The 25,086-nt window shown below is 40.4% G+C and overlaps 1 pseudogene; it reads right to left on the reverse strand.

Annotated features, from left to right (window-relative positions):
- Positions 1-9,008: 9,008 nt before the first annotated feature.
- LOC149975202 (uncharacterized) lies at positions 9,009-24,241 on the reverse strand (annotated as a pseudogene).
- Between the last annotated feature and the right edge of the window lie 845 nt (positions 24,242-25,086).

Genomic DNA, 25,086 nt, shown 5'->3' on the forward strand with positions numbered 1-25,086 from the left:
TCCAGACCTCTGGCAGTCTCTATGGGGGTGCCACAGGGTTCAATTCTCGGGCCGACTCTCTTCACTGTATGCATCAATGATGTCGCTCCTGCTGCTGGTGATTCTTTGATCCACCTCTACTCAGACTACATCATTCTGTATACCTCTGGCCCACTGTGTTAACTAACCTCCAGATGAGCTTCAATGCCACGCAACTCTCCTTCCGTGGCCTCCAACTGCTCTTAACCTCTCTGGGATATGTGGACTAGCGTCCCACCTGGCCAAAAGCCAGAGAAAATGCAGAGCGCCAAATTCAAATAAAACACTATAAAAATCAAAAACTTTCATGAAATTACACATGTAAGATACCAAATTAAAGCTACACTTGTTGTGAATCCAGCCAACATGTCAGATTTCAAAAAGGCTTTTCGGCGAAAGCAAACGATGCTATTATCTGAGAATAGCACCTCCATAAACAAAGAGAGAAAAGCATATTTCAACCCTGCAGGCGCGACACAAAACGCAGAAATAAAAATAGAATTCACGCCTTACCTTTGACGAGCTTCTTTTGTGGCACTCCAATATGTCCCATAAACATTACAAATGGTTCTTTTGTTCGATTAATTCCGTCTATATATATATATCCAAAATGTCAATTTATTTGGCGCGTTTGATCCAGAAAAACACCTGTTCCAACTTGCGCAACGTGACTACAAAATATCTCAAACGTTACCTGTAAACTTTGCCAAAACATTTCAAACTACTTTTGTAATACAACTTTAGGCATCTTGTAGCTAGCTTTCTGGTCACGGGTCTCTATCTAACAGTACACTTGAAGTGACCCTTGTTCTGAACAGTGCTACTTCTTCATTACACAAAGGAAAAACCTCAACCAATTACTACAGACTGGTGACATCCAGTGGAAGTGATAGAAACTGCAAGAAGGTCCCTTGGAAATCTGGATTCCCAATGAAAACCATTGAAAAGAGTGACCTCAAAACAAAACTAAATCTGAATTGTTTGTCCCCGGGGTTTTGCCTGCTAAATAAGTTTGGTTATACTCACAGACATGATTCAAACAGTTTTAGAAACTTCAGCGTGTTTTCTATCCAAATCTACTAAGAATATGCATATATTATCTTCTTATCTTCTGGGGATGAGTAGCAGGACATGAAAATACTGTCCCCAAGAAGATAAATGCAAATAAAACTAAATGCATGCTCTTCAACCGATACTCTGGACGGTTCTGAATATGTGGACAACTACAAATACCTAGGTGTCTGGTTAGACTATAAACTCTCCTTCCAGACTCACATCAAACATCTCCAATCCAAAATTAAATTTAGAATCGGCTTCTTATTTCACAACATAGCATCCTTCACTCATGCTGCCAAACATACCCTTGTAAAACTGACCATCCAACCGTTCCTTGACTTCAGCGATGTCATTTACAAAATAGCCTCCAACACTCTACTCAGCAAATTGGATGCAGTCTATCACAGTGCCATCCGTTTTGTCACCAAAGCCCCATATACTACCCACCACTGCGACATGTATGCTCTCATTGGCTGGCCCTCGCTTCATACTCGTCGCCAAACCCACTGGCTCTAGGTCATCTACAAGTCTCTGCTTGGTAAAGCCCCGCCTTATCTCAGCTCACTGGTCACCATAGCAGCACCCACCCGTGGCACGCGTTTCAGCAGGTATATCTCACTGGTCACGCCCAACGTTAATTCTTCCTTTGGCCGCCTCTCCTTCCAGTTATCCGCTGCCAATGACTGGAACAAACTGCAAAAATCTCTGAAGCTGGAGACTCTCACCTCCCTCACTAGCTTTAAGCACCAGCTGTCAGAGCAGCTCACAGATCACTGCACCTGTACATAGCTCATCTGTAAATAGCCCATCCAATCTACCTCATCCCCATACTGTATTTTTTGATTTATCTTGCTCCTTTGTACCCCAGTATCTCAACTTGCACATTCATCCACTGTACTTTCTACCATTCCAGTGTTTAATTGCTATATTGTAATTACTTTGCCACCATGGCCTATTTATTGCCTTACCTCTTATCCTACCTCATTTGCACATGCAGTATATAGATTTTACTACTGTATTATTGATTGTATGTTTGTTTATTCCATGTGTAACTCTGTGTTGTTGTATGTGTCGAACTGCTTTGCTTTATCTTGGCCAGGTCGCAGTTGCAAATGAGAACTTGTTCTAAACTAGCCTACCTGAAGGTGAAATTATTATTATTATTTTTTTTAAAGACAGAACGCATTTCCTTCCTGAGCGGTATGATGGCTGCGTGGTCCCATGGTGTTCATACTTGCGTACTGTTGTTTGTACAGATGAAGGTGGTACCTTCAGGCGTTTGGAAATTGCTCCCAAGGATGAACCAGATTTGTGGAGGTCTACAATGTTTTTGCTGAGGTCTTTGCTGATTTCTTTTGATTTTCCCATGATGTCAAGCAAATGAGTTTGAAATTATGTCAGTTAGCCTATCACAAACTTCTAAAGCCATGACATCATTTTCTGGAATTTTCCAAGCTGTTTAAAGGCACAGTCAACTTAGAGTTTGTAAACTTCTGACCCACTTGACTTCTGATACAGTCAATTATAAGTGAAATAATCTGTCTGTAAACAATTGTTGGAAAAAGGACGTGTCATGCACAAAGTAGATGTCCTAACCGACTTGCCAAAACTATAGTTTGTTAACGAGAAATTTGTGGAGTGATTGAAAAACTTGTTTTAATGACTCCAACCTAAGTGGATGTAAACTTTCGACTTCAACTGTATATAGAGCCCGTATTGCATGGAACTTCCTTCCATCTCACATTGCTCAAATAAACAGCAAACCTGGTTTCAAAAAACAGATAAAGCAACACCTTTGCGGCACAATGCCTCTCCCCCATTTGACCTAGATAGTTTGTGTGTATGCATTGATATGTAGGCTACGTGTGCCTTTTTAAAAATGTATGTAGTTCTGTCCTTGAGCTGTTCTTGTCTAGTGATGTTCTGTATTATGTCATTCTGTATTATGTTTCATGTTTTGTGTGGACCCCAGGAAGAGTAGCTGCTGCTTTTGCAACAGCTAATGGGGATCATAATAAAATACCAAATACCAAAAATGGAAGGCCCCCTTTCAGCAAAATATATTTGACCTAAATCCTCACTGAACGCTTGAAAAAAAACAGGTGACCGTCCCCTATACCCAAAATAATTCAAACATAAAGTGAATCGCAGAGAACATGCCTACCATTTACCCTCACTTCTTGGACAGACCAAAGCCTTAGATATGCAGTTTTAGAAACTGTCCTTTAAGCATTGCATAGCAACACAGGAATTCTGATAGAGCACAGGGCTGCGGGCCAGAAGGTTGTAGGTTCACAGACCACCGTTAACAAGAGTAGGGGTGGAAAGATCTCCTTCATAGTAAAAGCATTTGTATGAATCCATCATTGTATTTGCAAGCCCAATAAAAATTGCTTTTTATAAGCATTTCATGCAATTCTAAGTAATTTTACAGTAATTTTACAGCAGACTATTTTTTAATACCACACGAATTACAAAAATTACAGACAGAGAAGGGACAGAGAGACACTATGTTCATTTTATCATCTTTCTCCAATGCCAAATCATTGTGTCTTGTTTGCAATGAAACTGTCCCTGTTTGCAAATAATTTAATCTGAGACATGATTAGGGTTCTGAGCATGGTACTTTCAAAAGTTAGGCCTACCTTTCCACCCCAGACAGAGTAGGCCTACTGACGCATAAAAATGTAAGCTTTACATGCTGGCTACTCTTCTTCTGTGGCTTAACTCAGCGAGAGAAGGTCACAAGTGTTTCCCTAAAAGCTGCCTGGGGTTAAACTTCTATTGTACAGAAAGTGAATAGCTTAATTAAGTACGACACAGTACATCACTGGCGACAAGATTCCTGCCATCCAGGACCTATATACTAGGCTTTGTCAGAGGAAGGCCCGAAAAATTGTCAGACTCCATTCACCCAACTCATAGATTGTTTGTCACGTTCTGACCTTAGTTCTTTTGTTATGTCTTTGTTTTAGTATGGTCAGGGAGTGAGTTGGGTGGGTTGTCTATGTTAGTTTTTCTATGATTTGCTATTTCTGTGTTTGGCCTGGTATGGTTCTCAATCAGAGGCAGCTGTCAATTGTTGTCCCTGACTGAGAACCATATTTAGGGAGCCTGTTGTCTATTGTGTTTCGTGGGTGGTTATTTTCTGTTGTCTGTTGTGTGTCTGCACCAGCCAGAACGGTTTTCGGGCGTTTATCTTTGTTATTTTGGTTATTTCCATGTTCATTCTAATAAATATGGACACATGTCATGCTGCACCTTGGTCCTCACCTTCTTCCACCAACGACGACCGTTACATTGTTCTCTCTGCTACTGCAATGCAAGCGGTCCCAGAGTGCCAAGTCCAGGTCCAAAAGGCTCCTGAACAGCTTCTTCGCTGTATATAGCCTCATTATTGTTCTTTTATTGTTACCTTTTATTAACTCTATTTCTTGAACTACATTTTTGGTTAAGGGCTTGTAATAAGCATTTCACGGTAAGGTATTTGAGGCATGTGACGTGACATTCTGGTAAGAGCCAGTTTGCGCTGTTCTGTGAAGGGAGTAGTACACAGCATTGTACGAGATCTTTAGTTTCTTGCCAATTTCTCGTATGGAATAGCCTTCATTTCTCATAATAAGAATAGACTGATGAGTTTCAGAAGAAAGTTATTTGATTCTGGCCTTTTGAGCCTTAAATCGAACCCACAAATGCTAATGCTCAACTAGTCTAAGGAAGGCCAGTAATATTGCTTATTTAATCAGGACAACAGTTTTCAGCTGTGCTAACATAATTGCTAAAAGGTTTTCTAATGATCAATTAGCCTTTTAAAATGACAAACTTGGATTAGCTAACACAACATGCCACTGGAACACAGGAGTGATGGTTGCTGATAATGGGCCTCTGTACGCTTATGTAGATATTTCATAAAAAATCTGCCGTTTCCAGCTACAATAGTCATTTACAACATTAACAATGTCTACCCTGTATTTCTGATCAATTTGATGTTATTTCAATGGACAAAAAAATGTGCTTTTGTTTCAAAGAAACAAGGACATTTCTAAGTGACCCCAAACCTTTGAATGGTAGTGTAGCCTCATTTTTTCTGTCAAACAGGTAGGCCTTCCTCATTTCTTAAATAGGAAGAAATAGACTCCAACACAAAACTATTTTGTTGTTAGTCTTATTAAAATGAAGACAGTTTAAATGAATTATGCCTCCTCGAATTTGCCTACTTTCAGCACCATGAGCTGTCCATTTCCAATTGATTGTGCAGCAGCTTCAGGTTTTCGCACCACAATGTAAGTTTCTCAAATCTGGCCAATGAGGTCAATAACTCTGATAAATACATCATGGGCAAGAAACATATTGTTTTTATTAAAATCTAGTATAGTAGTAGCAAGCTATCAAAATTGACCTCCTGCTCTCCTTCTCAAACTGAACAGAACATAGGCTAGTCCGGGCGGAAGAAATCGTTTTGGGAGGAATTGGCCTAATCAAAATATATATATTTATATATTATTTGACTCTCCTCATGAACTGCTACTGTATGCCTACACAGCACATCAATTGTTTAGCAGCACAATAAAAAAAGTTTTGATCAGCAAGAGCAGAGCAGGCCAGGGCTCAGGGTTGGAATATCCATTGCCGAGTGGAATGCAGTCTAGTTTTATCTATACCATCCCAACTGCGCAAAAGACTCTGTGCTTCTGTGCTTCTGTGCTTCTCTGAGCATGCACTTCATAGCCATTAGGCTCTGCAGAGAATCAGAGATGAGGGGTGGCATCGAGCACACATCAATATATAGCCTAATAAGCAACTAATTCTATTGACCTATCATAAATTACTTGACCCTCCCGTGGGCTAGATAAAGAAAAATACTAAACCCTCCCCTTGACTGCAATTGATAAAGCATGACCCTCGCCCATTTTCCTCCAGGTACCCATTCTGTAAATTTCGATCCATCCCTAATTGCTGTTAATATGATTACTACTATCATTATTATTGCTTTATTACAGTCAGTCTTTGTTATTTTGTCAGCACAGACCAGAGGTACACAACAGATCCATCGAGTAGAGCTCATATTCTTGCTTCTAAGTATTGTTTGTTTGTTTTTTCATTTGGACACTTGAAAACGAGATGGTACATCTCAAGAGATTTCATCCTGCAAAATGTCAAATAAATAACACCAACCTGGTCACAATCACCCGGCTTCCTCTATGGTAAATGAACAGACCAGAACAGAACCCACGAATCAGCATAGGAACCTACTTAGGAAGGCAGGTGACAGTGGAGCGAGCGATTAAGGCTGGCTGCCTGACTGTGGCTGGATGGTCGCCCCCCCCCCCCCCCCGGCTGGGACCCTAATGACTCTGGGAGCAGCAAGCGGAGGCAGAGAGAGCTAAGATGAGGGAGAGTTATGTGATTCAGGGCATCAACAAGAGTCTTCCACTAGAACAAAGTCTCCCTCCAAAGACTATGTTGGTGAGAGTGATCAATTGTCCTAAAAGGACGAGGTAAGCAAAGTGAGGGTTCGAGGGTTAGAAAGCAAAGGCACTTCTGTTGAATTATCGCTGTTGTTGGAGGAGCAGGGTGTTTTCAAGTGGTGATTTTTCACGCACGTTAACTAAATGCATGAACAAAGTTGTGTGGGTCTATTCTTCTACCTGGGTGTTTCTATACATTGTTGTGCCAACATAGCTATCAATAGCATTTTGCAGTTACAATATATTTTCTCCTTGAATAGTCGTTTTTGTATACATGGGCGTACTGTTACTGGTGGTTAACATACTAACTGTACATGTGTCAACCATGTATTTCTGTGTTTATCTTATTGTAAAATATAACTTTGCCTTTTCTTATATTTAATGCCTCAAACTTCAGAATTAAGGATCCATGGTGTGTGGGTGGTCTCTTGGAAAAGGGGTTCTTCCCTGGCTGGAACTCAATGCTGATTGGATCACTGTCTGGCTGCCTTTACCCCCTTTATTATTTATTTCTTTATCTTAATTGTTTTACACCGACTCTATCCCCACTCTCTACCCACACATACTACAATGACACTCCAACACACACACTGTCATGGCAGATTTCCTCCTCTTCGTCCGAAGAGGAGTAAGGATCGGACCAAGATGCGGCGTGGTAAGTGTTCGTCATTTTAATGGAAAAACTGAACACTCCAAAACAACAAAGTGACAACCGTGACGCTACTGAAACACTGTGCTAACAAGCAACATAACATAGACAATCACCCACAACCCACAATGACAAAACAGGCTATCTAAATATGGTTCCCAATCAGAGACAATGACTAACACCTGCCTCTGATTGAGAACCATATCAGGCCAAACACAGAAACAGACAAACTAGACATACAACATAGAATGCCCACTCAGATCACACCCTGAACAAACAAAACACATAAACATACAAAGCAAACTATGGTCAGGGTGTGGCTCACACACACAAAACACACACACACAGTTCACATACGCTGCTGCTACTCTGTTTATTATATATCCTGATTGCCTAGTCACTTTAACCCTTACCCACAGTGCCGTGAAAAAGTATTTGCCCCCTTTCCAATTTTCTCTACTTTCGCATATTTTTGATACTGAACGTTATCAGATCTTCAACCAAAACCTAAAATTAGATAAAGGGAACAAATAACACAATTACATACTTATTTAATTAATTTAATAAACAAAGTTATGCAACACCCATTGCCCCTGTGTGGAAAAAGTAATTGCCCCCTTACACTCAAAAACTGGTTGTGCCACCTTTAGCTGCAATGACTCCAACCAAACACTTAGACGATATGGGTCCAATTATGCCTGGTGAAAACTAAACACTGCATTCTATGTAAAAACCTTATACCAACGGTCAAGCATAGTGGTGGTAGTGTCATGGTTTGGGGATGCTTTGCTGCCTCAGGACCTGGACGACTTGCCTTAATAGAAGGAACCATGAATTCTGCTCTGAATCAGAGAATTCTGTGAGCTGAAGCACAGCTGGGTCAGCAAGCAAGACAATGATCCAAAACACACAATCAGGTCTATATGAAAAGCACCAATTTCAAGTTTTGGAATGGCCTAGTCAAAGTCCAGACCTATTCCCAATTGAGATGTTGTGGCAGGACTTGAAACGAGCAGTTCACGCTTGAAAACACACAAATGTCGCTGAGTAAAGCAGTTCGGCATGCAAGAGTGGGCCAAAATTCCTCCACAGCGATGAGAGAGACTGATCAACAACTACAGGAACCATTTGGTTGTAGTCATTGCAGCTTTAGGTGGCACAACCAGTTATTGAGTGTAAGGGGGCAATTACTTTTTCACACAGGGGAATTGGGTGTTGCATAACTTTGTTCATGAAATAAATAAAAATAAGTATGTTTGTTAGGTTGTTATTTGTAAACTCAGGTTGTCTTTACCTAATATTAGGTTTTGGTTGAAGATCTGATAACATTCAGTATCAAAATGATAGCAAAATATAAGTGCTTAAGGTTTTGCTTAGTTTTAATTGTTACATTTGTTACTAATCAAACAGATCACTTATGTTTTGGACAGTTCACCTTAACTTATTTCACTTGTCCTTTCCGTTGTCCACTGGCCCTATGGTACTGGAAATCATCCTTTGTGTGCAGCATCTGGACAGACACACATAACAAGCACAACATAGTTGCCTTTAAACATATTCAATGTTCTGTTTTAAAAAAAGCTATTATAAATAGAGCACATAGTCAAGTTAAATCTTTGTTCAATCAAAATCAATGTAAGATCAAACAAATAATGGAAAGGGTTGGTTTTTGTACTTGCCAATTGCCCTCATTGCACATTTATACATCCCACTTAACATACATTGTACTTAATTGTTTCACTTGTACATTTTTTGTTCTCTTTTATTTGCACTTCTGGTCAGATGCAAAGTGCATTTCTATGTACTGTACTTGTACTTGTTCAATGACAAAGTTTAATCTAATCTAATCTTTTGTACCTTGTAAATTCTGTCTTCTGTTCTTACCACTTTTCCAGTGATTGTAGACTCTGTCCAGGTTTATTCCCCCCTCTTCTTGTATGGTAGACTTTATTCTGATGAGCTGATCCAAGTGCTTCACCTGAAGGCAGTTCCTCGATTTTAGTTTTGATCCGGTTCATCTGGTCTGCGATTGACGCTTGGAAAGTACCACAAATGTCAACAAGTTTAGCCACGTCTTCCAACTCCTTACACTTCAGTGTCATCTTTACCATATCGGAAAATGTATTCAACACTCCCATTTTCATTTTCTTCTTTTACAATACACTTGTAATCTGAGTGTTGCTTGCTGATGCTTTCCGGCTCTGACCTCAGTAGCGCTATGTATTTCTGGGTCAGGTGTGGTGACACCACGCCTTTTTCCAGGCATCATCAGTGCCTACATCTTCCCTATGAGCGACGCTGTGATGATCAGTCAGATTGGGTATTTGCGTTTCAATATTGTAGCCACTCCATTGTGCTTGCCTAACATGACAGACACACCATCAGATGTGAGACCGCCATCTTCTGCAGACCCTGATTGTGTTCTGTGTAGAACTCGGTTATAGCATCCACGATATACTGAGCAGTGCAAACACATTCTGCTCCCTATACTTTTTATTGTGATGTCAGTGTTTTCATCTACAATCAAAGTGTGAAAACTGGCATTGTGGATGTTATTCATTAGTTCTATTTGGACCACTGCGTTTATGGACTCAACAAATTCAAATGCATAATTCTTCCTTCTCAGGGAGGGTGACATATTTAGCCAAGTGATCATGAATGTCCTGAACAGACAGCATGGACGCATGTGTTCATTGTTATTGGAAGAATCACGTTATCAATGAGTATTTTTGCTTGCTGAGCATCAGATTTTTCCTTTGATTACTTTTTTTTTTTTGCTCCCTCGCTTCTCTGTCCTGAAAGAAAGCAGAAATGCTTCCATGCTTCCGTTGCTGCAAGTCCTTAACAGGATCCAAGTGTATTTTCTAAAGATAGACACCATTTTTATCCTAGACAGGGTGGATTTTTTTTCTGTCTAACTTTCTTTATTGCGACAAATGATAATGGAAACAATGTTTTTAGAATAAATGATTGCTGAATCCTTTTGAAGGTATGCAGGTGATGTCGCCGCGTAGCTTAAATATAAAGCTCCACTCCACAATTAACTCAAAATGCCTGTCTGTGCTAAATGCATTTTTTTAACTACAAAAATTGTTTCTTTGCAGGACAAGGATTGTCCTGACTTTCAAGAATGCCAGAATTGCTTCTCCTTGCTTTTCTGGTTGCCTGGAAAGTTTCACCATCCAAGTATTTCAGCTCTACAGGAGTGCAGGTTTCACCAAGACATCGACCGTGGTGACACATTGGCACATGAGAATTATTAGAACATGTCAAATATTAGTCAATTATTGCAATCTATCCAAGCTGGCTTTCGCGGGCTACCTGAGACGTGAAACAGATAGGTGGGAGGGCAAACAGGCTGTTGCCAATTTATTAATGCGCAATTTACCTAAATGGATCATGGAAACTCTTCAACAACTACATTTTTATTTGACACTATAGGTTTTTGCAATACTGTAGGCGTGTCATCATTACGTCCAGTTGTTTTCATCGACACAAGATAGTTAAATGGAAACGCACCCTAGCAGGCAATCGTTGCATCTGTTTTCTATGCAAAGTTTTCAAAATCTTTTAGAAACAATACAAAACCTACACATACAAACGACAACATCATACAAACATCCACTAGCACAATCCACCATCTCCAGCGCCCGCATCACTTTCTACCACCTGGCCTGAAACTGTACCATTTTGTTTCTCTCTGTAGCAAACGCACTTTCAATATTTAAATAATAATAATACCGCCGTGCTTCTCGGTTGGGATGGTGTTCTTCGGCTTGCAAGCCTCTCCTTTTCCCTCCAAACATAAAAATGGTCATTATGGCCAAACAGTTCTATTTCTGTTTCGTCAGACCAGAGGACATTTCTTCAAAAAGTACAGTCTTTGTCCCAATGTGCGGTTGCAAACCGTAGTCTGGCTTTTTTTAATGGCAGTTTTGGAGCAGTGGCTTCTTCCTTGCTGAGCGGCCTTTCAGGTTATGTCGATATAGGACTCGTTTTACTGTGGATATAGATACATTTGTACCTGTTCCTCCTGCATCTTCACAAGCTCCTTTGCTGTTCTGGGATTGATTTGCACTTTTCGCACAAAAGTGCGTTCATCTCTAGGAGACAGAACGCGTCTCATTCCTAAGCGGTATGACGGCTGCGTGGTCCCATGGTGTTTATACTTGCGTACTGTTGTTTGTACAGAAGAACATGGTACCTTCAGGCGTTTGGAAATTTCTCCCAAGGATGAACCAGACTTGTGGAAGTCTAAAAAAAAATTCTGAGGTCTTGGCTGATTTCTTTTGATTTTCCCATGATGTCAAGCAAAGAGGCACTGAGTTTGAAGGTAGGCCTTGAAATACATCCACATGTACAACCTCCAATTGACTCAAATGATGTCAATTAGCCTATCAGAAGCTTCTAAAGCCATGACATAATTTTCTGGAATTATCCAAGCTGTTTAAAGGCACAGTAAACTTAGTATATGCAAACTTCTGACCCACTGGAATTGTGATACAGTGAATTATAAGTGAAATAATCTGTCTAGACAATTGTTGGAAAAATGTCTTGTGTCATGCACAAAGTAGATGTCGTAACCGACTTGCCAATACTACAGTTTGTTAACAAGAAATTTGTGGAGTGGTTGAAAAATGAGTTTTAATGACTCCAACTTAAGTGTATGTAAACTTCCGACGTCAACTCTAGCATTCCCAGAAAGCATGGATTATTGAGTCATTATTAGTTTTACACTTCAGACATGACTCTGCCAATGTGCTGTGGAATTTGTGAATTTTGTCGCTTTTATAATACATTCTCTATATTAGCATATGCTGGATTAAGCGTACATTATAATTTTGTTAGATATGCTCCACCTTTCAGTCTTGGTTCCAATAGTTTCTATTTTTTTCTAAGAGATTGTCAGTTGGATATGCTCTCTGTAAGGTTTTGTATATCTGCAAATATTCTAAATGTCGACAAAAAAATCACTTCTCCACACTGCGGGAACACAGTACCGAGAACAGAGATCTATCCTAATCACATTAACTGCTAGTGTAGATCCATTACAAAGCTATAGGGCTAGAATGAACTATTTGCACAATCCAAAAAACAAGGGGAAAGAAAAAACTATGAAAATCCATTATCAACCACACTATAAAAAATCTTTGCAGTGGAGTGTGATGTAGAACTTAATGGTGGATTGGTTTCCAAGGCAACCAGCATTATTTATTTATTTGATAGGAGCTGGCTGGCTGGCTGGCTGGCTAGAACCACTCAATCACATACAGGAATTAAACTTACCTGAGGCTTTCGGCTGTTTAAAAATAGAACACCATCGAATTAGAAGCCGTATGCAGAACCTGTCGCATGGGCGGGAGGCGCTCAGGAAAGAAAAACCGACGTAGCTTCAGTCAGAACAGTTTGTCAGATGTTAACGTCAATAGACTAGAGTCTCAGCAAGAGAAACATGGTGATGAATCAAGTTTGTAAAAAAAAGTATGCTTGCTTTTCTTCAAGCAGCTCTGCTACTTTTAAGACTAAAAGGTGAAAGCCAGAAAGTATTATATATATATACACATTTAACAAAATTCTCTAAAAACAGGATACTTCATTTGGTTTAATAAACTTCGAAACAGACAGCAAAAGTCTGAGTTGTGACAGTATTTTGAGAGGTGCCGTACTGTAAGAAAAACTAGAAAGGTAATGTAGAACTGACACTCTTACCTTGTAGCACAAAGATAACAGGGATTTGTTTGCCACTGACTGTTACCATATGAGCAGGAAGGATCTGGTAGACTATTTCTCAGTGGAGGAGAGATGAGCTCAAAAACATTATCTCTGGCCAAATTTCCACAACAGTCCTCACCTCCACACATTTAAAACCCTTATAAACGGTACCCTATTCTCTTTCTACATTTATAACTTCTTCCCAAACTGAAAATAAGCTTCACTTGAAAGCGTTAAAACAAGATGATGTAACCTGAGGAGTATGGTTGCTATTCCCTATTGGCCCTAGTCAAAAGTAGGGCACTATATAAGGAATAGGGTGGCATTTAGGACACAGTCTATGTGTCCTCCTTGGACTCTTAATGCAGCCCTCTGAGGATATCTAACATGAGACAGGGACATGGGCACAGGACTCAGATTAGAACCAGACACATTTACAGTTCTTATGCTAATATTCCTCATCCTATAACCAACCGGCTGTGACATACAGTACACAGTAGACCTGCAGTGGACTTCCCAAGTGATCAATCCCTCACTGCCACGACACAAAGTCATCAACAAAATGTAGTTAAGGGTCAAGAAACTCAAACTGGTAGATATTCTCTGTGACAATGCCCACAGACCCCACTAGACTAGGTAAACTCTATTCCAAGGTGAAAAGAGCACTGATCTGGCAGCACATTCTTTAACACTGTATCCAGCTACAGCTACAGCAGTGTGAACAACACAGCTGTCTCCATCACTCACTATATAATATTATTCTGTGATTGAAGCTGTACAGTACATACACTCGTCATACATATAGATACATAAATGTATGGCTTCCCTGAAACATGTAGTTGGTCTGTTAAGAATGTGTAGCTTTCCCAGTCTAATTTCACGTTGAACATTACCATTCTTTACTTATTCATGAGACTGTACGATTTACACATGGTAATAGTTTTGCATAATAACTGCGATTCCAAGAAATTCAAAAGGCCATTGTTCTATGAAAAAGCTAATAGAAACATGGTTGACTGCACTGGAGCTCACAAAAGTGAGTTAGTAACACAAAAGCACAAGAAGAAGTTTTTTTTCATTTTGAATGCACTCCCTGATACTGTATATCAAACGGTGGCCCAGGTGACACTTTACCCTACTATCCTACTGCTCCCCTCTTCCTGACTTGGTGTCAGCCAAAGTGGTCAGAGCAGAGGATAGGCTACAGTACCCCCGGATCCCATGGCTCAGCCACTGGCTTTGATTCCCATCCCACCCAACAGGCCCAGGCTTTGTAGTGGGATCTGTCAGAAAGACAATGAGAACATGAGTTACTCCTCCACTCTGCTTGGCTGGAGCTTCCCTTTGTGGGAAAGGGCCAGTACCGCCAACCTATTTCAGCTGGCCAATACCACAAATGGAATAGGATTTTCATGTCTCTCTTTCTCTCTCTGATATTTGCAGGCCTGTGTGTATGCATGTGTATTTCTAAGAGAGAAATCATGCACACAATTGAGTGGTATGTGCGTGTGTGAGTTATGCATGGGTAAAATACACACTTAGGAATGTAATGGGTTATTTACATGCTCTGCCAAAAAGTATGTGGCTTAGGAATCCATTTTACAGAACATCACTAAACAGATAGCTGCAGTACTTTTGGACTTTTTCCCATTTTGTTACGTTACAGACTTTTTTTCTCTTCAATCTACACATAACACACCATAATTGCAAAGCAGAAACAGGATTTTTGAAATCTTTGCAAATTTATGGAAAATAAAAAACATAAATACCTTATTTACATACATATTCAGATCATTTGTGATGAGACTCAATTGAGCTCAGGTGCATCCTGTTTCCATTGATCAACCTTGAGCTGTTTCTATAACTTGATTCGAGTTCACCTGTGGTAAATTCAATTGATTGGACATGATTTGGAAAGGCACACACCTGTCTATACAGTGCCTTGCGAAAGTATTCGGCCCCCTTGAACTTTGCGACCTTTTGCCATATTTCAGGCTTCAAACATAAATATATAAAACTGTATTTTTTCGTGAAGAATCAACAACAAGTGGGACACAATCATGAAGTGGAACGACATTTATTGGATATTTCAAACTTTTTTAACAAATCAAAAACTGAAAAATTGGGCGTGCAAAATTATTCAGCCCCCTTAAGTTAATACTTTGTAGCGCCACCTTTTGCTGCGATTACAGCTGTAAGTCGCTTGGGGTATGTCTCTATCAGTTTTGCACATCGAGAGACTGACATTTTTTCCCATTCCTCCTTGCAAAACACCTCGAGCTCAGTGAGGTTGGATGGAGAGCATTTGTGAACAGCAGTTTTCAGTTCTTTCCACAGATTCTCGATTGGATTCAGGTCTGGACTTTGACTTGGCCATTCTAACACCTGGATATGTTTATTTTTGAACCATTCCATTGTAGATTTTGCTTTATGTTTTGGATCATTGTCTTGTTGGAAGACAAATCTCCGTCCCAGTCTCAGGTCTTTTGCAGACTCCATCAGGTTTTCTTCCAGAATGGTCCTGTATTTGGCTCCATCCATCTTCCCATCAATTTTAACCATCTTCCCTGTCCCTGCTGAAGAAAAGCAGGCCCAAACCATGACGCTGCCACCACCATGTTTGACAGTGGGGATGGTGTGTTCAGCTGTGTTGCTTTTACGCCAAACATAACGTTTTGCATTGTTGCCAAAAAGTTCAATTTTGGTTTCATCTGACCAGAGCACCTTCTTCCACATGTTTGGTGTGTCTCCCAGGTGGCTTGTGGCAAACTTTAAACAACACTTTTTATGGATAGCTTTAAGAAATGGCTTTCTTCTTGCCACTCTTCCATAAAGGCCAGATTTGTGCAATATACGACTGATTGTTGTCCTATGGACAGAGTCTCCCACCTCAGCTGTAGATCTCTGCAGTTCATCCAGAGTGATCATGGGCCTCTTGGCTGCATCTCTGATCAGTCTTCTCCTTGTATGAGCTGAAAGTTTAGAGGGACGGCCAGGTCTTGGTAGATTTGCAGTGGTCTGATACTCCTTCCATTTCAATATTATCGCTTGCACAGTGCTCCTTGGGATGTTTAAAGCTTGGGAAATCTTTTTGTATCCAAATCCGGCTTTAAACTTCTTCACAACAGTATCTCGCACCTGCCTGGTGTGTTCCTTGTTCTTCATGATGCTCTCTGCGCTTTTAACGGACCTCTGAGACTATCACAGTGCAGGTGCATTTATACGGAGACTTGATTACACACAGGTGGATTGTATTTATCATCATTAGTCATTTAGGTCAACATTGGATCATTCAGAGATCCTCACTGAACTTCTGGAGAGAGTTTGCTGCACTGAAAGTAAAGGGGCTGAATAATTTTGCACGCCCAATTTTTCAGTTTTTGATTTGTTAAAAAAGTTTGAAATATCCAATAAATGTCGTTCCACTTCATGATTGTGTCCCACTTGTTGTTGATTCTTCACAAAAAAATACAGTTTTATATCTTTATGTTTGAAGCCTGAAATGTGGCAAAAGGTCGCAAAGTTCAAGGGGGCCGAATACTTTCGCAAGGCACTGTATTTCTTCAGCCTTGTAGACAATTAAGCACACTGCTAATAATTCAGTTTATTAGGCCTACATACAGTGAGTGTACAAAACATTAAGAACACCTTTTCTTTCAATGAAAGACTGGCCAGGTGAATCGAGGAGAAATCTTTTATCCCTTATTGATGTCACTTGTTAAATCCACTTCAAATTAGTGTAGATGAAGGGGCCAAGCCAGGTTAAAGATGGATTTTTAAGCCTAAGCCCACTATTGGCCTTTTTATTGCTTTACCTCCTTACTTCATTTGCACACACTGTATAATTTTTTTTCTATTGTGTTCTTGACTGTACGTTTGTTTATCCCATGTGTAACTCTGTTGTTTTTGTCGTACTGCTTTGCTTTATCTTGGCCAGGTCACAGGTCTTTTTCTCAACTGGCATGCCTGGTTAAATATATATATATATTTTTTTTTTGAGACTTGTCCAGAAGCCACTCCTACATTGTATTGTGTGTTTAGGTATTGTGTGTTGTTGTCCTGATGGAAGGTGAACCTTTACCCCAGTCTGAGGTCCTGAGTGTTCTGGAGCAGGTTTTCATCAAGTGTCTCTATGTACTTTGCTCCACAGAGGAACTCTGGAGCTCTGTCAGAGTGACCATCTGGTTCTTGGTCACCTCCCTGACCAAGGCCCTTCTCCCCCGATTGCTCAGTTTGGCCAGGCGGCCAGCTCTAGGAAGAGTCTTAGTGGTTCCAAACTTCTTCCATTTAAGAATGATGCCTCCATCATTCTTAAATGGAAGAAGTTTGGAACCACTGTGTTCTTGGGGACCTTGGGGACCTTCAATACTGCAGAAATGTTTTGGTATCCTTGCTCAGATCTGCGCCTCGACACAATACTGTCTTGGCGCTCTACGGACAATAACCTTTACGGACAATTCCATGCACTGTCAATTGTGGTACTTTATACAGTGCCTTGCGAAAGTATTCGGCCCCCTTGAACTTTGCGACCTTTTGCCACATTTCAGGCTTCAAACATAAAGATATAAAACTGTATTTTTTTGTGAAGAATCAACAACAAGTGGGACACAATCATGAAGTGGAACGACATTTATTGGATATTTCAAACTTTTTTAACAAATCAAAAACTGAAAAATTGGGCGTGCAAAATTATTCAGCCCCTTTACTTTCAGTGCAGCAAACTCTCTCCAGAAGTTCAGTGAGGATCTCTGAATGATCCAATGTTGACCTAAATGACTAATGATGATAAATACAATCCACCTGTGTGTAATCAAGTCTCCGTATGAATGCACCTGCACTGTGATAGTCTCAGAGGTCCGTTAAAAGCGCAGAGAGCATCATGAAGAACAAGGAACACACCAGGCAGGTGCGAGATACTGTTGTGAAGAAGTTTAAAGCCGGATTTGGATACAAAAAGATTTCCCAAGCTTTAAACATCCCAAGGAGCACTGTGCAAGCGATAATATTGAAATGGAAGGAGTATCAGACCACTGCAAATCTACCAAGACCTGGCCGTCCCTCTAAACTTTCAGCTCATACAAGGAGAAGATTGATCAGAGATGCAGCCAAGAGGCCCATGATCACTCTGGATGAACTGCAGAGATCTACAGCTGAGGTGGGAGACTCTGTCCATAGGACAACAATCAGTCGTATATTGCACAAATCTGGCCTTTATGGAAGAGTGGCAAGAAGAAAGCCATTTCTTAAAGATATCCATAAAAAGTGTCGTTTAAAGTTTGCCACAAGCCACCTGGGAGACCCACCAAACATGTGGAAGAAGGTGCTCTGGTCAGATGAAACCAAAATTGAACTTTTTGGCAACAATGCAAAACGTTATGTTTGGCGTAAAAGCAACACAGCTGAACACACCATCCCCACTGTCAAACATGGTGGTGGCAGCGTCATGGTTTGGGCCTGCTTTTCTTCAGCAGGGACAGGGAAGATGGTTAAAATTGATGGGAAGATGGATGGAGCCAAATACAGGACCATTCTGGAAGAAAACCTGATGGAGTCTGCAAAAGACCTGAGACTGGGACGGAGATTTGTCTTCCAACAAGACAATGATCCAAAACATAAAGCAAAATCTACAATGGAATGGTTCAAAAATAAACATATCCAGGTGTTAGAATGGCCAAGTCAAAGTCCAGACCTGAATCCAATCGAGAATCTGTGGAAAGAACTGAAAACTGCTGTTCACAAATGCTCTCCATCCAACCTCACTGAGCTCGAGCAGTTTTGCAAGGAGGAATGGGAAAAAATGTCAGTCTCTCGATGTGCAAAACTGATAGAGACATACCCCAAGCGACTTACAGCTGTAATCGCAGCAAAAGGTGGCGCTACAAAGTATTAACTTAAGGGGGCTGAATAATTTTGCACGCCCAATTTTTCAGTTTTTGATTTGTTAAAAAAGTTTGAAATATCCAATAAATGTCGTTCCACTTCATGATTGTGTCCCACTTGTTGTTGATTCTTCACAAAAAAATACAGTTTTATATCTTTATGTTTGAAGCCTGAAATGTGGCAAAAGGTCGCAAAGTTCAAGGGGGCCGAATACTTTCGCAAGGCACTGTATGCAGCTTCTCATTAAATGTAGGCTATTCTTAATCTTCATTTTCAATGTGTTGGTTGCATTTCCCTTCGCAACACACTAAAATGTTATTCCACATTTCAAAGGAAAAATATCTCACCTGGGATTTGAATTTGCAGCACCTGCAACAATTACCAGGAACCAGGCTCGCAACACACAATTCGTTGAGTTTAAATGTCACACTTTTAGTAACTTTGATTAGCAGATGGTGCAGTTTGACTACTGTTAAGGACGCACTCATGGAAAAGTATTTGAGGACGCCCACTACGTCAACATTTGTAATTGGCGGATGCAGAATTTGTTAGCGGACATAATCACTGACACCTGGTCAGGTTAGCATAGGGCTGAATGTGGCAGGTTATGTAATGGGAACAGCAAACGTTTTATCACATGCAATTACATTTTAATTGTCTGATTTGCATTTTAAACTTTTTGAAATACTCGCAAGTATGGACCCGATATGTGCAATTCACTGAAATGTTTACTCCTAAATAACATTATTTCTGGGGAACGTTTTAATACTCACAGGCAACATAAGACCATAATACCTTTCAATACCTTTTAACGATTTAATAGTGCTTCAGAATAGTACGACATGTAAATGCCCTACACGGGGGGGGCTATACATTATAAAATTAGCCTCAAGCTTGTTATCACTACATCCACACTCTCTCTGCTGACATATTGGTGCTGAAGCACTTTCCAGCTACAAGTGGAACTGATCTAAGTGCCTACACAGGCAAGGCAGAGCAGTTGGGTACACAGTAGTTGGGATGGATGATGATGGGTGGTACACATTGAGGAAATTCAACATAATGGTAGCTCTTTATTTTCCAATCCTGCTGTTTCCATGGCACTCTGTCTGCAGGTTAGGTCTGCGGGGAACTACTGGAGCCTGTATAGTGCAAATCTATGTTTTTGTCATTTTAACCAGGGAAGTCACATTGAGATTCACATATCCTTTTAAGGTGAGCCCTAATTCGAAGTGTGACCTGAGGACGGTAAGTACGCACTAGGCAAGGTATTTGTATGGCTCAGCAGCACCAAGACATTTAGCCAGACACTCATTTAGCCAGGTAAACATGTATTTCTAGCTTCAGCGTTCTCGTATGACAGAACTGGGTAGAGTTACTATTACATCCCTGTCTCTTGGAGCAGAGGGTGTTCTGTTGAATGGACAGCATATTTAATGATTATCCTGTAATGAACAAGAGGGGAGAGCAGGCAGGGAATAGGAAAAAGGCGTCGTTAGTGAGGCAGGCAAAAAACTATCATACAACGGAGGTGTAAATCACAGGGAATCCCAGTGCTCCCTAAAGCCATGTGTCACAATACCTCACAGTGATGGGGTGCAAAGAACTGAACTAAATAGTGTGTGATAATGACATGCAGGTGTGTGAACAGGAGATTAGAATTCAGGTGATTGGGATCTAGAGAGTGAGCTGCGTTCAGGGGATCTAGGTGTTTGAGAGTGTGAGCTGGAAAGTGGACTGGAAAGTGAGCAGTGTTTGAGGGTGTGAGTTGGAAGCAGACATTACATCTGCAAGCAATGACAGCATCAAGGCTGAAACCAAGCTGATAGGCACACGTACCTGTCTGTCAAATACTGCAGTATACTGTCAATTCTTAAATAGATTCCTCAAATCACAGAATATACTATGCAACCCACCCACTGGGCTCATGGACAATTCATTCATATTTGGTTGAGACGTTGATCAATAAGATTTCAACCTTTATTCACCCACTCAAAAAGACAGCAAGAAGTTTGCTGAATTCCCAATACGTTATCGCATGCTTTCAACCATCTAAAAGCACAACCAAATTCCAATGGAAAAATGTCCGATTTTTGGTTTAGTTGTCATCACTGCACTTTTAACCATTTAAAAACCAAGCACAGTCAGTTCAGGGAGAATAGCATCAGCTGACATCGCACCAGTTAGATCACTCTGTTAATATGGTCTCTTTATTCCACCAGGTTCTGCACACACTTCTGATGGCTGCTGCACGCAAGCTATGCACTGATGTTCTTGGTGACATGCTTTTGCTGTAACATGTGTTACTCGCATGGATGTCTATTTTACACTGAACCAAAACACTTTACATGTTTTGGTTCAGTGTAATTAACTTGAAGATCCCATTTGAAATCAAGTTTTATTAATCATGCATGCGGGATACGCATGGTAAACACTATGGGTATTCATCTCTTACTCTACAAGGTCCAGAGCCTGCTAGTTCTCTTCTACCCGATGATTAGTTGCACACATCTGGTGTCCCAGGTCAAAATCAATCCATGATCAGAGGGGAACAATGAATGAAATGCAGTGGAACTGGTTTCAAGGTCCAGAGTTTATTTTGTAAGGGTATACACCGTCCAACAATATGGGCCCTGGTCAAAAGTAGTGCACTAGGAACAGACTGGCATTTCGGACACAACCAAAATGAATGTGTGATGGATATACCAATGCCCCACCAGTCAGCATTTACAGCTAGCAGCATATTTGGGTTGTTTTCCAAAATGCACAGCTGCGTCTCCTGTTCTTTAAAAAGTGATCTTCCAAGAACACCTGAGAGCATACCTTCTAGTGTGGGACAGAGTATGTGAGAGGAGCGGACGGAGTGTGCACAATTTGACTGAAGGGTGGAGCAAGATTCCCAAAGTCTGGAGCTTCGACCTTCTCGCCCGCTCCAATTTCACTCCAGTTGTGCTCACTTAACAAGCTCTGAACAAATGCCCGCTCCAGTATGCATTTCTAGTCTACTTGTGTGCTGCTATAGCCCCTTGCTTAAGTTACTGTCATGGAGTTTGCAAAACATTTTCATAAAGAAACTTATTTTAAAAAACTAGCTTCTAAATCAAGGTGACTTACAAAGATGAAGACCAAGATCAAGAAATGGAGTGCGGTGATGTCGTGTCCACAACTAAAGAATCATGGTGGAATCTGAAAAACACTTATCACGAAAGCATGATGGTGTACTTACTATGTACACATGCTAAAAAGGAACGAGGTGGCATTGTAGCAAAGTATTTATAAACTACAAATCAGATCTCTTAAGCATTCATTTTCATTCTATTATCTGCCCAATAGGCCTGGCATACTCCCATGTTCAAGGACATTTGTTTTGATTGGGTTATTTTGCCTAAACCTTTAGGTTTCTTTACAAACTTCTGCACTGTTAAGTTAATCTGAATATGTGCATCATATCGTCACATAGGCAGGAGGCCTATATATTCTCATGTGTGTTCTGCTTTAGCCTACATTGACCCATTTCATTTGAGGTTATATTCCAATATTTGATCTACTGCTACATTGTTTTAAATTATATGAAATTCAGGTCCTGTAAAGCCCACAGCTGAGTATATGTGCATTTGCATATGGCCGGTGTTCTGCAGTGACATCTACAAGATTTGCTGGACATTGTTTAGAAAATTAAGCTATAAGAAATCTGACTTGTGTAAGCCCGCAGCTATACTCAAGTGTGTGGGCATACTGCAGTGACATCTAAAATGCTTTGAATTAATCAGCACCTTGGAGAGGGCTGTCCATTTCACCACCATAGAGAGTAGGCTACTTGGCTGTTTGCGCGGTCTGCTGCGCTGCTAAGTTGGGTTTGACACGTTTGTCAATGTGTTTCAGTTCCGCAGAGCCACCCTGATAAACACCCCCCACCACCACGTTTTCCAGGACCCCCCGATTTACAAATAAACACAGTCTCCAGGCACTATCGCATGAGCCTGAAGCCAGACTGGCCAAACGTGTTTATAAAGATGTATTCAAAGGCACTAAGTAATTTTGTTTAATTTGTATTTCATTCTAAGTCACAGCCTATATGCGCAATATATAGACTGATTTAATACAACAAAATGTTTAAATGCCAGCTGTCGTGGTAATTTCCTGTATTACTAAACATTAAGAGAGCAAATCACACACAAGTCAGAGTTATATTATAAAGTCCATCTTCTTTTTTTTTTTTTTTTAACAGTATTTTTATTGGAATTTTACAATTTTCACCCATATTAAGAGATACAACAACAGAGACAAAGCACACAGAAAGCTTCTCTCACCCCATCACCATCATTGCGTCTCTCAATACATACATTTTAAACAAACTTACAAACAGAAATAAAACAATTAAACAAAAAAGCTCAGTTTAAACCAAGAGGTTAGGTTCCACACATGGAACGTACAGTGTAGTTCTGAAATACATACATCCCCGTCATTCTACGAGAATCCTTGCAGCATAATAGCTGATACCTCAGGTTCTAGGTAATTTAGATAAGGTTCCCATACTTTGTAGAACTGGTCTGTTTTAGAATGCAATGTACATGTCAGATATTCCAGAGGCACCCATTCAAATAGTATCTTATGCCAATCTTTAATAGAAGGAACCTTATCACTAATCCACTGTAAAAGGATGTTTTTCCTCGCTGCGAAGGTGAGGATGTTGTAAAGCCTCCTTTTACTCACAGAAGTAACCTGTCTACTAGGGAGACCTAACAGTAAAGAAACTGGGTCCAACTCTAGATCAACCCCTAGGATCTTTTCAATTTCTTGCAGAACACCAGACCAGTATCTTTGTATTTTGGTACATGACCATAAACAATGTGTTAGGGTGCCTGTATCAGTTTTGCATTTAAGACACTGAGGGGAAGAGGAGGTGGGGCTAAAAGCATGTCTGCGATTTGGGGATATATGCAATCTGTGTATTATTCTTAATTGGATTGCTCTAGTACGATTACATATAGATATTGTTTTTGCATATCTCCAAATGTCCTCCCACATCTCTTCGTCAATAGTAACAGACAATTCTTTCTCCCACACTTGTTTCACCCTCTGTGTGTTGACAGCAGAAAGGGACCTTAAAGTATCATAAAACAGACTTACAGACATTTTCCTTTGTGGGAAAAAAAGCATTCTTTCAATGACAGACACATCAGGGTTACCAATTAAGGTGGTGCCCTTCAGGATATAATGTCTTACTTGTAGGAAGCGGAAAAAGTCCTGCTTTGGGAGTCGATATTTCTCGACCATCTGCTCAAATGACAACAAAATCTTATCAACAAATAAGTCATTTAGCCTGCGTATGCCCTTATTAAGCCAAGAGTTAAAGCCGGCATCCAGCAATCCTGGACTGAAATCTGGATTGTTAAGAATTGGGGTAAGAGCAGAGGTTAGTTTGGACCTTCCCAGGAAGCGTTGAACTGACCTCCATACTTTGAGTGTGTTAAGTGTAACGGGATTATTGCAGTGATCTTCTACAGACTTAAAACTTCTGAAAAATAAAATATCCTGTAAGGGGTATTTTGAAAGAGAAGTCTCAATGTCTAACCAAATAGAGGAGTCATCATTTGTGATCCAGTCAGAAATATAACAAAGGTGTGCACACCATTGATAGAACCTGATATTGGGCAGGTCCAAGCCGCCCATAGAACTTGGCAGCTGCAATATTGCCATCTTAAGTCTTGGTTTGCGTTTACTCCATATAAAGGAACTTAGCCATCCATTTACATCCTTTATTACCTTATTGGAGAGTAATACTGGGATCATTTGGATTGGGTAAAGTAGTCTAGGTAAAATGTGTATTTTCAAGAGGGATATTCTACCCAACCAAGAAATCGGGAGAGAGTTCCAGCGCTCCAGATCCTGTCTTATTGTATCAAACAAGGGAACAAAATTGGCTTTGTACATTTGCTGGAATTTAGGAGTTACAAATATACCCAGATACATGAAACCTGAGGGAGACCATTTAAAAGGGAAGGGGGGAGAAGTATTAGGTACAGATTGCAGGCTACCAAGTGGCATAGCCTCTGACTTAGTTAGGTTAATCTTGTAGCCTGAGAATTCGCTGAATAATTCAATAATATTAATAAGAGCTGTAATTGAAGTCTCGGGACTAGAGATGAACATCAGGACATCATCAGCATACAAGCTTATTTAATGGTGAACATCACCAAGGAGCAGCCCCTGTATAGCAGGCGTTACCCTGATGGCGTCAGCCAGTGGTTCCATAACGAGTGCAAAGAGGAGGGGGGATAAAGGACAGCCCTGTCTGGTACC

This window comes from Oncorhynchus mykiss, chromosome 19, assembly GCF_057628025.1.
Source record: "Oncorhynchus mykiss isolate SJ-2025 chromosome 19, ASM5762802v1, whole genome shotgun sequence".
Taxonomy (NCBI): Eukaryota; Metazoa; Chordata; class Actinopteri; order Salmoniformes; family Salmonidae; genus Oncorhynchus; species Oncorhynchus mykiss.